The sequence below is a fragment of the Coenobita brevimanus genome, chromosome 55 (assembly GCF_032717465.1).
Source record: "Coenobita brevimanus isolate Jiangsu-jjx chromosome 55, ASM3271746v2, whole genome shotgun sequence".
In the NCBI taxonomy this organism is placed as follows: Eukaryota; Metazoa; Arthropoda; class Malacostraca; order Decapoda; family Coenobitidae; genus Coenobita; species Coenobita brevimanus.
In genome coordinates, this window is record NC_137008.1 from 63,909,582 (window position 1) to 63,922,548 (window position 12,967).

A 12,967-nucleotide genomic window follows, 5' to 3' on the forward strand; every position below is an offset into this window, starting at 1 on the left:
CAGTCTTCTGTATTCACATTCATTTGAACAGAATTGCATAGCGTTAGCTGGAATCGAATACTATATTTGTCTCTACCTTGAGGGGGTTAATGTTCGCAGTCCTAATACTCAGGCTCCTATGTCACATTCAGCTGAGTAAAATTGTCTGGCATAATTTGCAACAGAATACAAAAGCTGACAACCACGAAAGGGCTATTGAAGAGTGGAAATGAAAGCAGTGGTGTTGATCACTTTCTACGTCGAAATGGCTAAGTGATTCAACTCCTTCAATGCAGTGACGATATTTTCACGTTTCTTATGCTGTAGCCAGACGAATTTATCATTCCTTGAGAGCGCTTGGTGGTTAGGCTATCTTCAGTATCATTTCACCTCTGTTGTATTTTATTTATTTATTTTCTAGTATTTTGTGGTTAGAAAAGTGATCAGTTGTTTGAAGGAACTGGTAACGATCTCAGGTTATAAAAGACTGCTGATCTTTTGCGGGACTCATAGTTAACAGGCCTACCCTTATACCTGTCTTGATTGCGATAGTCTTAGCTTGTATTCCATATGGACGATGGATGTAATGATGAAGTGGTGACATGTGAATGTGTGTTCCACGTGGGATGAGTGCTGAGCGTCAGGGAACGGATTATCAATTCTATGAGCACTTGTAATGTGTTAATTTTTCTGTATTCCTGTTAATACAGTAGGTGGCTCAGTTGGTCTTTCCTTCCTCTGTATGAAATCGCGCAGAATTGGTCAGAATGTCTAAAAGTGCATCATCGGACCTTAAGGACATTCATCAGTTCTCAGTTGAAACTTAGTTATATTATTATTTCCTTCCTACTTTGACACACACACACACACACACACACACACACACACACACACAACATGAGGTAGTGAGGTGAGGTGAGTGGTGGTGTTATTTCGTCATTGTCCGCCAGATGGCCACCACACTGCACTGCACTACACAGTCCACCAGGAAGAGAATACTAAGTGGCAAAGTCATCACTGTTGCATCTTACTCTCCACCACACCGTCTTGTACCGCCTTAAAACAATTTAACTGCCATCTTTAAAACTGCTATATAGTGTAGGTAAATTATATAAAGTTCTTTCACCATGAGTAGTTCATCTGTTATCTCTCACTACTCTTCGTTCCTTTTTTTCTTTTCTTTTTTTGTTTTCTCTTTACAAGTATATGTGCGCGAATCTGAATCTCACTACCTCTCGCTGTTGTTATTGTTGTTGATGATGATGAGTGTGTGTGTGTGTGTGTGTGTGTGTGTGTGTAATTTATAATTCACCGGGTCGGTCAGTATCACTTGATGGTCGTGATCGTCAGCTTTTACCCTCCCGGAAGGGAGCTGAGAGCTCATATAGTCCGATCTAAAGGCAAGGCTGCGACCTTCACACACGCACACACCCGTCCCCTTGCTCAAGGGGGACAGTAACCACCCACTTCGTCAGTGAAACTTTTCGCAACCTGAGCGAGGCGCGAACTCCCGTCCTCCAGTTGGCAAGCGGGAACGTGTGTGTGTGTGTGTGTGTGTGTGTGTGTGTGTGTGTGTGTGTGTGTGTGTGTGTGTGTGTGCGTTATACCTTCGACATTAACTACCTTTCCCTCCAAATAACTACATTGCTTTGTTTGATAAATGCCCAGTGGAAAAAAAAAAAAAAGTTCCTCATGTAAGGAGGTTCGTAACTATAACCCCATGATCATTCGAGAGCTACCGGGAAGGAGCCTGAGGATCATTTTGTGCAGCCGAGGTCAAAATTTCGCCAAATATGTAATCTCTTTTGCAACACTCTCCTGCTGACCAATGTTACTTAGGTGAGAGAGAAAGTATGTTTCTCTGTGCACAGATGATTCTCTTCGATATGATGCGTCAGGGAGAAGAGTGACGGACATGCCTTGTGTGAAGTTAGCACAAAGTCATGTGATTTTTTTGTCCCTGACTGCTTCATGGCTATGCAGATAATGTCACCAAATAAACCAACAGCCTGTACTACTGGGAGTGTCAAGTGCAACCTCCTTTGTTAGTTAGATTGCTGGTGGGGAGCGTAACTAAGAGCTGCCAACCTTTTCTCCTTTTATCACTAGAGCTACCACGTTTTTCACCTTTCATTCTTCCTTATATACTGCCTCCTCCTCCTCATCATCATCATCAGTAGTGGTAGTAGTAGTAGCAGGAAGTAGCAGTGGTAGTAGTAGTAGCAGTAGTGATGGTGGTATCATTAATATTATTTGCTGTCTATGCCGTGGTCTGGGTCGGTCTGTTTATGCCTTGGTCTGAGTCTCTGTGCCACGGTCCGGGTTTTGCCATAATCCAGGTCTCTTTATACCAAAGTCTGAGTCTTCCCCCATAGTCAAGATCTCTTTATGCCAAAGTTCCAGTTTTTTTTATGCCATGATCCAGGTCTCTATGCCAAACTCTGAGTCTTTTTCCGTGGTCCAGGTCTCTTTATGCCAGACTCCGAGTCTTTTTATGCAATAGTCCGGGTCTGTTCAAGAAGCAGTCCAGGTCTCCATAATACCCAGGTCGAGGTTTCTGTATGCCACGGTCTTTCCTGTTCTTGCAGCGGTCTACACTTTTGGTGCCTGAGCCATGGTTCGGGTCTCAGTGTGTCGACGTCCAGGTCTCTTTATCCCATGGTCTGAGTCTGTTCATGCCACCCACCCTCACTACCACCGCCTTGTCCCCCTCTGTACACACACACCCCATTGCCCCTTACGCACACTCCCCTCCCCTCCACTCCTTCACTCCTTCATCCCCCGTACTCCATCACTCCCTACACACACACACACACACACACACACACACACACCACCAGCCTGCAGTGAAAGTCATGCTATATAAGCCTACTCAGTGAAGACACTGAAGCCATTGCCACCCCACCCAGCTTTCAGCATTTTTCTCGAGTCCCCAACCAAAGTGTTTACATAGCTGTTTATTATTTCGTTTGTGTTTTAGAAACTATTTTTATAGTTTTCTGATTATTTTTTTTAAATACTCACCAGGAAGTACACTCCTTCCGAAAGTCATGTTGTCAGTAAAGGTATGCAAATGTTAATTGTATCGAATGGTAGAATGAATGAGAAGGAAACACTGGAATAGATTAAAGTTATTATTATTATTATTATTATTATTATTATTATTAATTTGTTTTATTACTGAGAGGCAAGGTACATGTATATGGGAGGGTGGTGTGCTTACGTTCCCGTGAAAGTTGACTGGAGGAGGAGGAGGAGGAGGAGGAGAGAGAGAGAGAGAGAGAGTTACTTTTATAACTTTCGCCCCTCCACCTACCTTCTCTAGCCAAACTCCCTCTCTTCCTTCAGGTAGTGCCATTGGTGGTGGTGACGATGGTGACGATGATGAACACAGGATCCGCGAAGCCCGTCCAAGGACCCTACAATCATTCCCCGGTCAGTGTGTGTGTGTGTGTGTGTGTGTGTGTGTGTGTGTGTGTGTGTGTGTGTGTGTGTGTGTGTGTGTGTGTGTATACTGAGGTCCATAAGCAACTCTACATGCACAGTTGTGGACTGTGATAATGCTCCAGTTTTTAATTAGGCAAGCATAAGTTACGAAATATGAAAAAAAAAAATGAATTCTGAAGATTGTATCACAGGGTTTCCAAAGCCAGTGTTCATTCTGTTTCTATTTCTCGTAATGAAGTGTTTTAGTACTTATTTCCACTACTGTGCCCCTCAAACAGATGCCCTACGAGTTCCGGTATGGTGTTCGCGACGAGTACTACGGCAGCGATTTCGGCCACGAGGAGCAGAGTGATGGCAATTCTGTGCGGGGTCGATACTACGTGCTGCTGCCGGATGGACGCCGCCAAGTGGTATCCTACACCGCAGACCACCAGCGCGGCTACATCGCCACCATCACCTACGAGAACGTTGGTCAGGCCGGCGGCGGAAACAGATACGGCTGAAGATGGCGGGGGCGACAGGTGTGGATAATTCGGTCTTGGTTATTAAACTTCATCATCATCGTGGTTAATTGGAGGGCGCTGGGTGAACTCGGCGCTGGAAACAAAATAACCTGATCATGGTTAAAGGAGCTAAGTAAATTTGGTGCTGGAAAAAAAAAAAAAATCATCATGACTGAAGGATACTTGGTGATCATCATCATCATCATTATACCTGTAATGGACTGTTGGTCATCATCATCATAATCACTATAACTGTAGTGGACTGTAGCTTATCATACCATCATCATCATCATTATAACTATAGGGACTTTCAATGATCATCATCGTGATCATTATAAGTGAAGTGGACCTTCGGTGATAGGGTTTATCATCATCATATCATCATTATTATGGCTAGTAGCGGTAACAGACCTGGGTGAAGTCTGAACAAAAAGAAAATAATAATATTTCCACCACCATCATCTCATAATTTCCCACTGTCTGAATGGGCTGGTTAGGATCCTGTCTGGTCACAGAAAAGTAGCAATAATTATCCAGAAAACAGTAGCCAACAGACTCAATGTAGTGATAGGTGTTAGTCATACAGGAATAATATGAAGAAATTTTGAGGTAGGAGGATTTTAAAGGAGGCCACAGGTAGAGGACGATTTCCTCCAAATTTATACTGATGGATGAGTGAGAATTGCAGATAAGGCAAGATATGTTTCATTTAATAAGTTTTCACCGAGGGTAATCTCGCCCTTCTGTCTGCTCTTTCATATAAGTGATGCTTTATCGGTATCCGCAGTTTTTTATGGGGCTTTGAAAGATGTCATTATTTATATAGGAACGGCGAAGGGGAACATGACTTTAAGAAAGAGGAAGCCTATTGGCGAAATCGGTCAGAAATAATGTTCCGTCTTAAAACACGTGTTTCCCTACATTGTGGCTCATTCATATGACTCCTAGTGTCTCAGCAGATGTCATTATTTCCTGAGTAAACAGGATTAACACTTTCAAATATGAAATTAGGCATTTTTCACGGGCCTGGTCGTGAGGAGCTGGAGAGTCAGGGAAACAAAAAAATTTTATTTTAGTATCATTTGGTAGAACCCCTCTTGTTACAATTTGATACATGGAATGGAGGGTGCTATTGCAACTCTGTATCTTGTATTGGGCAGTATCTTAACGATGACCGTACATTTGACACACGCATATCTCGTGATGGACATTTTCTGGGGAAAATGCCACTGTTACATACGATTAAAGGCTATGGAGTATACATTTTTCTTTTAAGATTCGTTAGGTTAGATCTGATAAATATCTGTTATCAACTGTGTGACCGACGTTGAGTTTATGTATATGTATGTATGTTCAGTATGTATATGTTTATGTTTGTTGGCTTGTACGAAAGAATATATGCGTGTATGTACAGTATGCATGTATGTAGGTACTGTAGGTAATAAAACTTCGAACCCTGTTAATCGTCTCTAACGAAGTAAAGGTTGTTGCTGTACCTTTCCTTATATACCGAAACCCGATTATCCATGTTTAAAAAGGAGTCTCATTCATGGTCGTGACAACTCTAGTAGGCCTATCTATCAGCTTACGCCAGATTTTTTTTTTTTTTTTTTTTTTCAGCTGAGAGTGAGCTACAGGAGGCTGATAAAGTTCATTCTTTTATACATTAATGCCAGCAGACCTTATCAAACAGCACACTGAAGGGCGCATGCAAAATTTATCATCATCGTTGTCGCCGTCATTATCATCCTCATCATCGACTTCCCTTCGTTGGGGATATACAAAAATCTTGTGGTTATGGAATTATCTAGTCGGATTAGAAATGCTGACCACCATTATTGAATTTTGTATTATTTATTTATTGTCAGTGTTCCATGTGAGCATTTTTAATTCAGCACTGTGGGGAACGATGTCTTTAAGGGCCAAATAGAAATAAGTTACTCGTACAATATGATTAACTTGAAATGGTAATTGAAAGACTACGAACGCTATGTGCAGCCTCCCAATTTGAAAATTCTCTCCTGAACTAAGTCTTGTCTGAAGTTTGCGAATAAAAAAAAAAAAAATCATTGAACTTAAAACATTGAAAGGAAGGATCTGCAAGGAGAGAGTAGGCTCATGACTTTGTCCATGCAATGTTGATAATGTTGCACGTTCTCTATATATGCAACATGTGACAGAAAACGCACAAGTCATGCATGATTTTGAGAGGTATCGCAAGCACTATCAGCGAACTTACCTTTGACCCCTTCACTAATTGTGACGACTCCTTTATTTTAACTATGCTAGGATCAGGCGATTTCATTCGGTTTAGTAAGACACCTCGAGTACTGAAGGCTTTATTGAAGGCTATATCTCCCTCTCCTCCCGTTCAGTCTGTCTCCCCTAGATGAGTAAAATTGCCTGGTTGTTAAAGGTGTCTCCTGCCTTCATGAGAATACGGTTCCAAGACGCATGAATACTCAAGCTCCTATGACTCACTCAGCTGAATAAATCATCTGGCGTTGGCTGGAATTATATACTAGAGCTGTGTCGACCGTGAGAGGGTTACTTATTGTATGCACTAATGTACTGTTTAGAGAGAGAGAGAGAGAGAGAGTAGGAAATGATCCAGAGAGAATGAGAAAATCAGAGAGAGTTACGTTACTCAGCAGTCTCTCTCTCTCTCTCTTTGTCCCCTTCGTACCCAAACCGACCTCAGCTTATTCGAGAACTGATCTTTACTCTTTTTTTTTTTTTTACTCTTTGAATTTTGTAGTATTTTCTTCGTATTGCTGAATTTTGTAGTGCCATCTTTGTACTTCTTTATTTTGTAGTATTGTCTTGTTACTACTTGAATTCTGTAGCGTTATCGCCTTTGAATTTTGTAGTGCTGTCTTTGTACACTTTGAATTTTGTAGTGCTGTCTTTGTACTGTTTGCATTTTGTAGTACTAGCTTTATACTCCTTGAATTTTGTAGTGCTGTCTTTGTACACTTTGAATTTTGTAGTGCTGTCTTTGTATTATTTGTATTTTGTAGTATATCTTTGTACTCCAAAAATTTTATGGCATTATCGATGGTTAAAAGAAAGTAAAAGCTAATCCCATTTTACCTCTTTCAAAGTATAGGGTCCCGAGGCTAGGCTACTCGATTATTTATAAGAACAGTGGAGAAAGAGGCAAATCTTTTTCTTATGTTAAACTGGAGGCCTTTCTAAAACACTGTATATTTTTTTTCTCTCTCTTTCTCTCTCTCTCTCTCTCTTTCTCTCTTTCTCTCTCTCTCTCTCTCACTGGTGATGACTGTAGGACCAATGGCAGGGATGGAAAGGAAGGCGGGAAAGGCAATGACTGGTTGAAAGGCTCAGCAAAACACACACACACACACACACACACACACACTTTTGAACGCTTGCAACCTGCGATCTCAACACATCACATTTATTTAAGCGAGAAGACACAATAACTCATGATTATATTGTTGACCCTTCACTACGATGACTTTTTAAATTTATTCGTAGAGTATATTAAGCTTAGTAAAGTTCCCTAATACAGGATTCAAGAAAGGCTTTATGTAATCACTTCAGTTCGATAAATTTAATCTGAACCGAAGAAGATTATTTGGAGACAGCAAGAATGAACTAAAAATACCTCATAGGATGAAAGGTTAATGATAGTGATATACTCGTTTTACTCCGTTGGCCTAAAACTGCAATTTATCCATCTTCATTGGAGAGTTGTAGCAATAAATTAACGCTAAAATATGGTACTAGTCACGAAGAGGTGCTGTTAAAAAGGATGTAGAGCTGCATTATTGTATTTTTTTGCCAATCAGCTTCGTAAAATAGGCCATAAAACGAAAATCGTTGTCAAGTTAGTGTAAAATAACTATAGTCATGTATAAAATGACGGTAGGAGTAATACTTCTCAAGACAGTAATACTTTGCACTAAGTTGATGTAACAATAGAAGTATAATACTACAACTTTAATAAATATTAAGTAAAGTATGATAATTAATGCACTTTATACATACTATTCCACAACGGGGATGATACAAACTTAGTGAAAATAAAATCAGTCATAAAAAATGAAAATTATACGATTACAAACATAATGATAAATGTAGAGTTAATGGTTCAGTTTTTCGTATTGTCACTATAAAATTCCCTCTAGTCTGGTTGTGAAATGAAGGATGGTTATATGTGTGAAGATATGATTATGAATAAGCAGTCCATACACAACCCTAGCCCAAGAAAAATTGTGAACATGTGTGACTATTCATGTGTGACTATTCCTCCAGTTCTTTTTAATCAGACCAATACAGGACGACAGTTTTAAGCTTAAGGGAGATTTCTAAAAGAGAGAGTTCTTGTAGTGAAAGAGTTAATGAAAATATCTGCCTACCCAGCTCAAAAAGGCTCTCCTAAGTTTGCTAGAAATTGTAAGAATGTAGCAAGAACAAATGAAGATAATACGTCATCGAGGTGAAGGGATGAAGGTAGAGAAGGTCTGTAAATACGGCCGCGCGCTGAATGCAAGCCGCTCAATTTTGCAACATTGCAGAAACGGGAGAGTGCTTGGTGCAGGCAGGCAGGCAGGCAGGGGAGGCAGGGAGGGAGGGAGGGAACGAGGGGAGGCAAGCACAGAGGGAGGAGAAAGGAACGAGGAAAGGGAGAAGGGAGGGAGGAAGGGAGATTTCTGTCACTACAAAATTACAGTACACGTAACTTTATCTCATATATTTAACCCTTCTTCTCCTCCTCTCTCGTTTTTCTTTCTCCCTCTTTTTATTCTCCCTACAGCCATTCCTATGCATTGCCTCCCTCTCTTTTCCTCCCTCCTTTCGTGCATTGATTCCTCCCCTCCCCAATCCCTCCCTGAAACCCCCCAACCTCCCCTGCCCGAGCATAGTGCGTTTTGCGAAGTGCGAGACAGCGGACCATAAGAGGGTGTGGTGTGCTCTCTCTCTCTCTCTCTCTCTCTCTCTCTCTCTCTCTCTCTCTCTCTCTCTCTCGTTCTTCTTTCCTCTTCCTCTCTTTCGACATATTTCTTCCTGTCCTTCTTCCCTCTCTTTTCGCCCCTCCTCTTTCCTTTCTTTCTATTTCTCTCGTCTTCCTTGCCCCTTTTTCTCTCTTTGTTCCTTGTCCCCGCTACTCTTTCCTTTCCTCCATTTTGCTGTTTTCTCTCCTTCCATGTTCTTCTTTCTCCTTCTCTCCTTGCTACCTCTTCTTTCTCCTCTCTGCTCTTTCATTCTTGTTCTTCCTCCCTGCTACTATTCTCCTATTTTTTCCTCTGAACTTCTCCCCATAATCTCTCTCTCTTTGCCTCCATTCTTCCACCATACCTGCTTCCGTCCTGTCCCCACATCCCTCCCTCTTAATTGGGGTACAAAAGAAAGCAAACATCCATCTTTCTCCCTCTCTTGATAGCCCTTTCATCTCTCTTCTCATCTCCTTTCTTCTTTATTTCGTGCCACTTCCTGTCTCTTCTTTTATTTTTCTTTTGTCTCTGTCTTCTTTACTATTTCCTCTTTTCCTTATTTCTTACCCTTTTTCTGTCTTTTGGTATTTTCTCTTTCATTCTTTTCTTTTATCCCTCGTCCCCTCCCCTTTATTTCTTGCTCCTTTCCTGTTTTTGTTTTCTCTATTTATCTGTCTCTTCTCTACTCCTTCCACTTTCTGTGTTGCCCCTTCCTGTCTCTTCGTTTTTTTCTTTATTATCCTACTCCTTCCTCTCTCCTTTATTTTTTACTCATATCTTGTCTCTTTGATTTAGTCCCTTTTATCCTTCTCTTCCCTGTTTCTTCCTCCTTCCTTTATATCTTAGCCTCTTCTTGTCTCTTCATCTTTTCACTTTCATCCTTCTCATCTTCAACCCTTCCTCTCTTATTTATTTTTTCCCTCCATCCTGTCTTCATATCTTTCCACTTTCATGTTTCTCTTCTCTAGCTTCTTCATCTTTCCCCTGTGTCTCGCCCCCTTCCTCTCTCTTCATCTTTTCCTATCCGTCATTTACTGTGCATTATAATCTTCCCATGCTCCCCGAATACACTCCCCTTTCTCGTTAACTGTTTTCGTCATCCCTCATGACCCTCCCTTCTCCCTCCCCTACTATGTTTTTCCCCTTCACAGCTTCTCCCATCCTTCCCTCATTATCCTTTCTTCTTCCTCACTTCCTCTTTCTTATAGTACAGCCTCCCCTTCCCTTCCTTCCTCACCACTATCCCTCCATTCCTTCACTCACGACCTAGTCACCCCACTGCAGTCTTAGGGTGGGGTCATGCAATACTACCACTGACACACTTACCTTCACCCACAGGTATCATTGCTAATATTCAATCTTTTTTCGCCATGATAATCCTCTTGCTTATTCCTTATTGCTTACTTGATGACTTGGTAATTACTGTTGGCCGATTTCACTGTGTTAATAGTGCTGGTCTAGAGTGTTATCGTGTGTAGCCTAGGACTTCATTTTTATATCCTTCGCTCCTGAAGTTGTTCAGCCTTTGGTGTGCAGTATGAGTCTATGCAGTTTTCAGTAGTCTGTATCTATCTGTCTGTCTGCATCTGTCTGTCTGTCTATCTGTCTGCCTATCTATCTATCTATCTATCTGTCTCTCTTAACCGAAGAAACAATTGTAGATCATACACCAGTTCCCTGAGTATTGCAACAGACGGTTAAAAATGGTGAATGAGAAGCTGGAAACCCTCCTTTGCACCGATTTAGGGATATGTCGACCCCATCGTCCAGCACTTGTCTTTCCCGTCTTCAATCTCATATGGCACAAGAGCATGAAGTGGTACCTAGGGATTTCTTTCTCCTCTAATTCTCCTTCCCAGTAAGAGCAAACAGCTGCGATGTTCTGGGTCTGCTCACTCCGTGTAAATGTGCTTAACCTCCTGTGTCAGTGGACGTCCCTTTGTGGTATACAGGCATTCTTGCTGCCACTGAACTATTTTATTCAGCTTAAGAGAGGCCCCTGGTAAAGAAGATTTATGAATGCCGTAATTCAGTCACTCTCTCTCTCTCTCTCTCTCTCTCTCTCTCTCTCTCTCTCTATATATATATATATATATATATATATATATATATATATATATATATATATATATATATATATATATACTGGAATAATATATAAATTACACAACATTGGGCCAGCATTACGGGTGTCGGCTGGTTCAGTGACCACGACTTTCACCGCGACAGCTGGTCAGTGTGTGTGTGTGTGTGTGTGTGTGTGTGTGTGTGTGTGTGTGTGTGTGTGTGTGTGTGTGTGAGAGAGAGAGAGAGAGAGAGAGAAGAATGTGGATGGCTGAGTGTGATGAAGAGAGGAAGGGAAAGTGGAGGGATGTTCATGGAAGGAAAAGAAGAGGAAGAGTCAAAGAGGAAAGAGAGCAGGTCAAGGGGGAGGGAAGCGCTAAAAGGGAAGGAGGGACTGTGGATGGAAAGAGGGAGAAAGAAGTTAAGAGGGCGGTAAGGGAAGTGGGGAGAAAGTGAGAGAGAAGCGTCAGAAGAGAAGGAGGTAAGGTGGAGGAATGATGGAGTGAGGAAGATAAAGTGGAGGACCATAGAGGGAGAGAAGGAGGGTGGAAAGAAATGGAGGGAAGATGGAGGGAAGGGAGGAAGGAAGGTGTAGAGATGTGGAGGGAGGGAGGGAAGGTAGAGAGATGTGGAGGGAAGGAGGGAGAGAAGGAATTTGGAGGGGAAAAAGGGGGGGGGGAGAGAAAGCCATAAGGGCGAACATTTCCTGGTGGCGGCAGTTGTGCGTTACCGTCACCCCCACACACTCCTCCACCTCCACCTGTAAGTTACCTCCATCCACACAATCCTCCACCTCCACCTGTAAGTTACCTTCATCCATACACTCCTTCACCTCCACCTCCAACTGTAAGCTATCTCCATCCACACATTTCTCCACCTCCACCTGTCAGCTACCTCCATCCACACACCCCTCCACCTCCACCTGTAAGTTACCTTCATCCACACCTCCACCTCCACCTGAAAGTTACCTCCATGGAGGTGTAATGTGCGAAATAAATGGAGGTGTAACGTGCAGAATAAATCATAAAGGAAAATGTGTCACGAAATATCCAGAGCCATTTAGAATATGATAGTTTGACGATTCTTTTCATCTCAGGATACAACGTTTGATGTAAAAAAAAAAAAAAAAAAATAGGAACTGCCTCCACCCCCTCAGCAACATTACGTACTTTTTTTTTTATTCTCGCTATTGCCACACGACTTTATTTGGCTTGTTGAGGCGGTTAATCTACCTCTGTGTGGTCGAAGATATGACAACCTGTAAGACCTACTAAAGACCAGCATGAATTTATCTACCACAGTCAAACTTACCCCAGTTTGATAGCACAATATACAGCAGTAATACCCTTACCAATCCTTAGCTCAACTAGCACAATCGAACCTAATGAAGACTGATTTAGCACAAAGTATTCACACCTAAGTTAACGTAACATAATCACACATTAACTAATTTGCGGCAGCCCAACCTAACCTAATCCGATCGAACAGAACTTAGTCAAACCTAACAAAACCAAACCTTAACGAATTTAACATACTCCAATATAAACAAATTTAATTTAGCACATCTTACTCCACCTTATTTAACCCCTGTGTAGACTATGCTGCACAAAATGAATGACCATTCGGTGGTTAAGTATGATTAACTCCTTCAGTTGGACGACGCAGTTTAATTCTTACTAACTGCAGTCGAGTTTATTCGACTTAGAAAGATCTCATGCTGAACGAGACCATGAAAACTGTATCAAATCCTTCCAGTTCGATAAGTTTCTCCTAAGCTGAATAAAGTCATCTGATGGTAGCAATAATAAGTCGACAAAATACGTCATCGGATTGAAGGGATTATGGGTTATTAGTGGGCGGCGGTGTGTTCACTGTATCTCCTCGTCGTATCTATACAGTAGGTCATTCTAAATCCAAATTACACACAGCCATGATTCATACCCTTCCACATCTGTCCATACTCCCTCATGGTAAAGAATGATGTAGCTGGGGTGAGGGAGTATATGGGCAGAA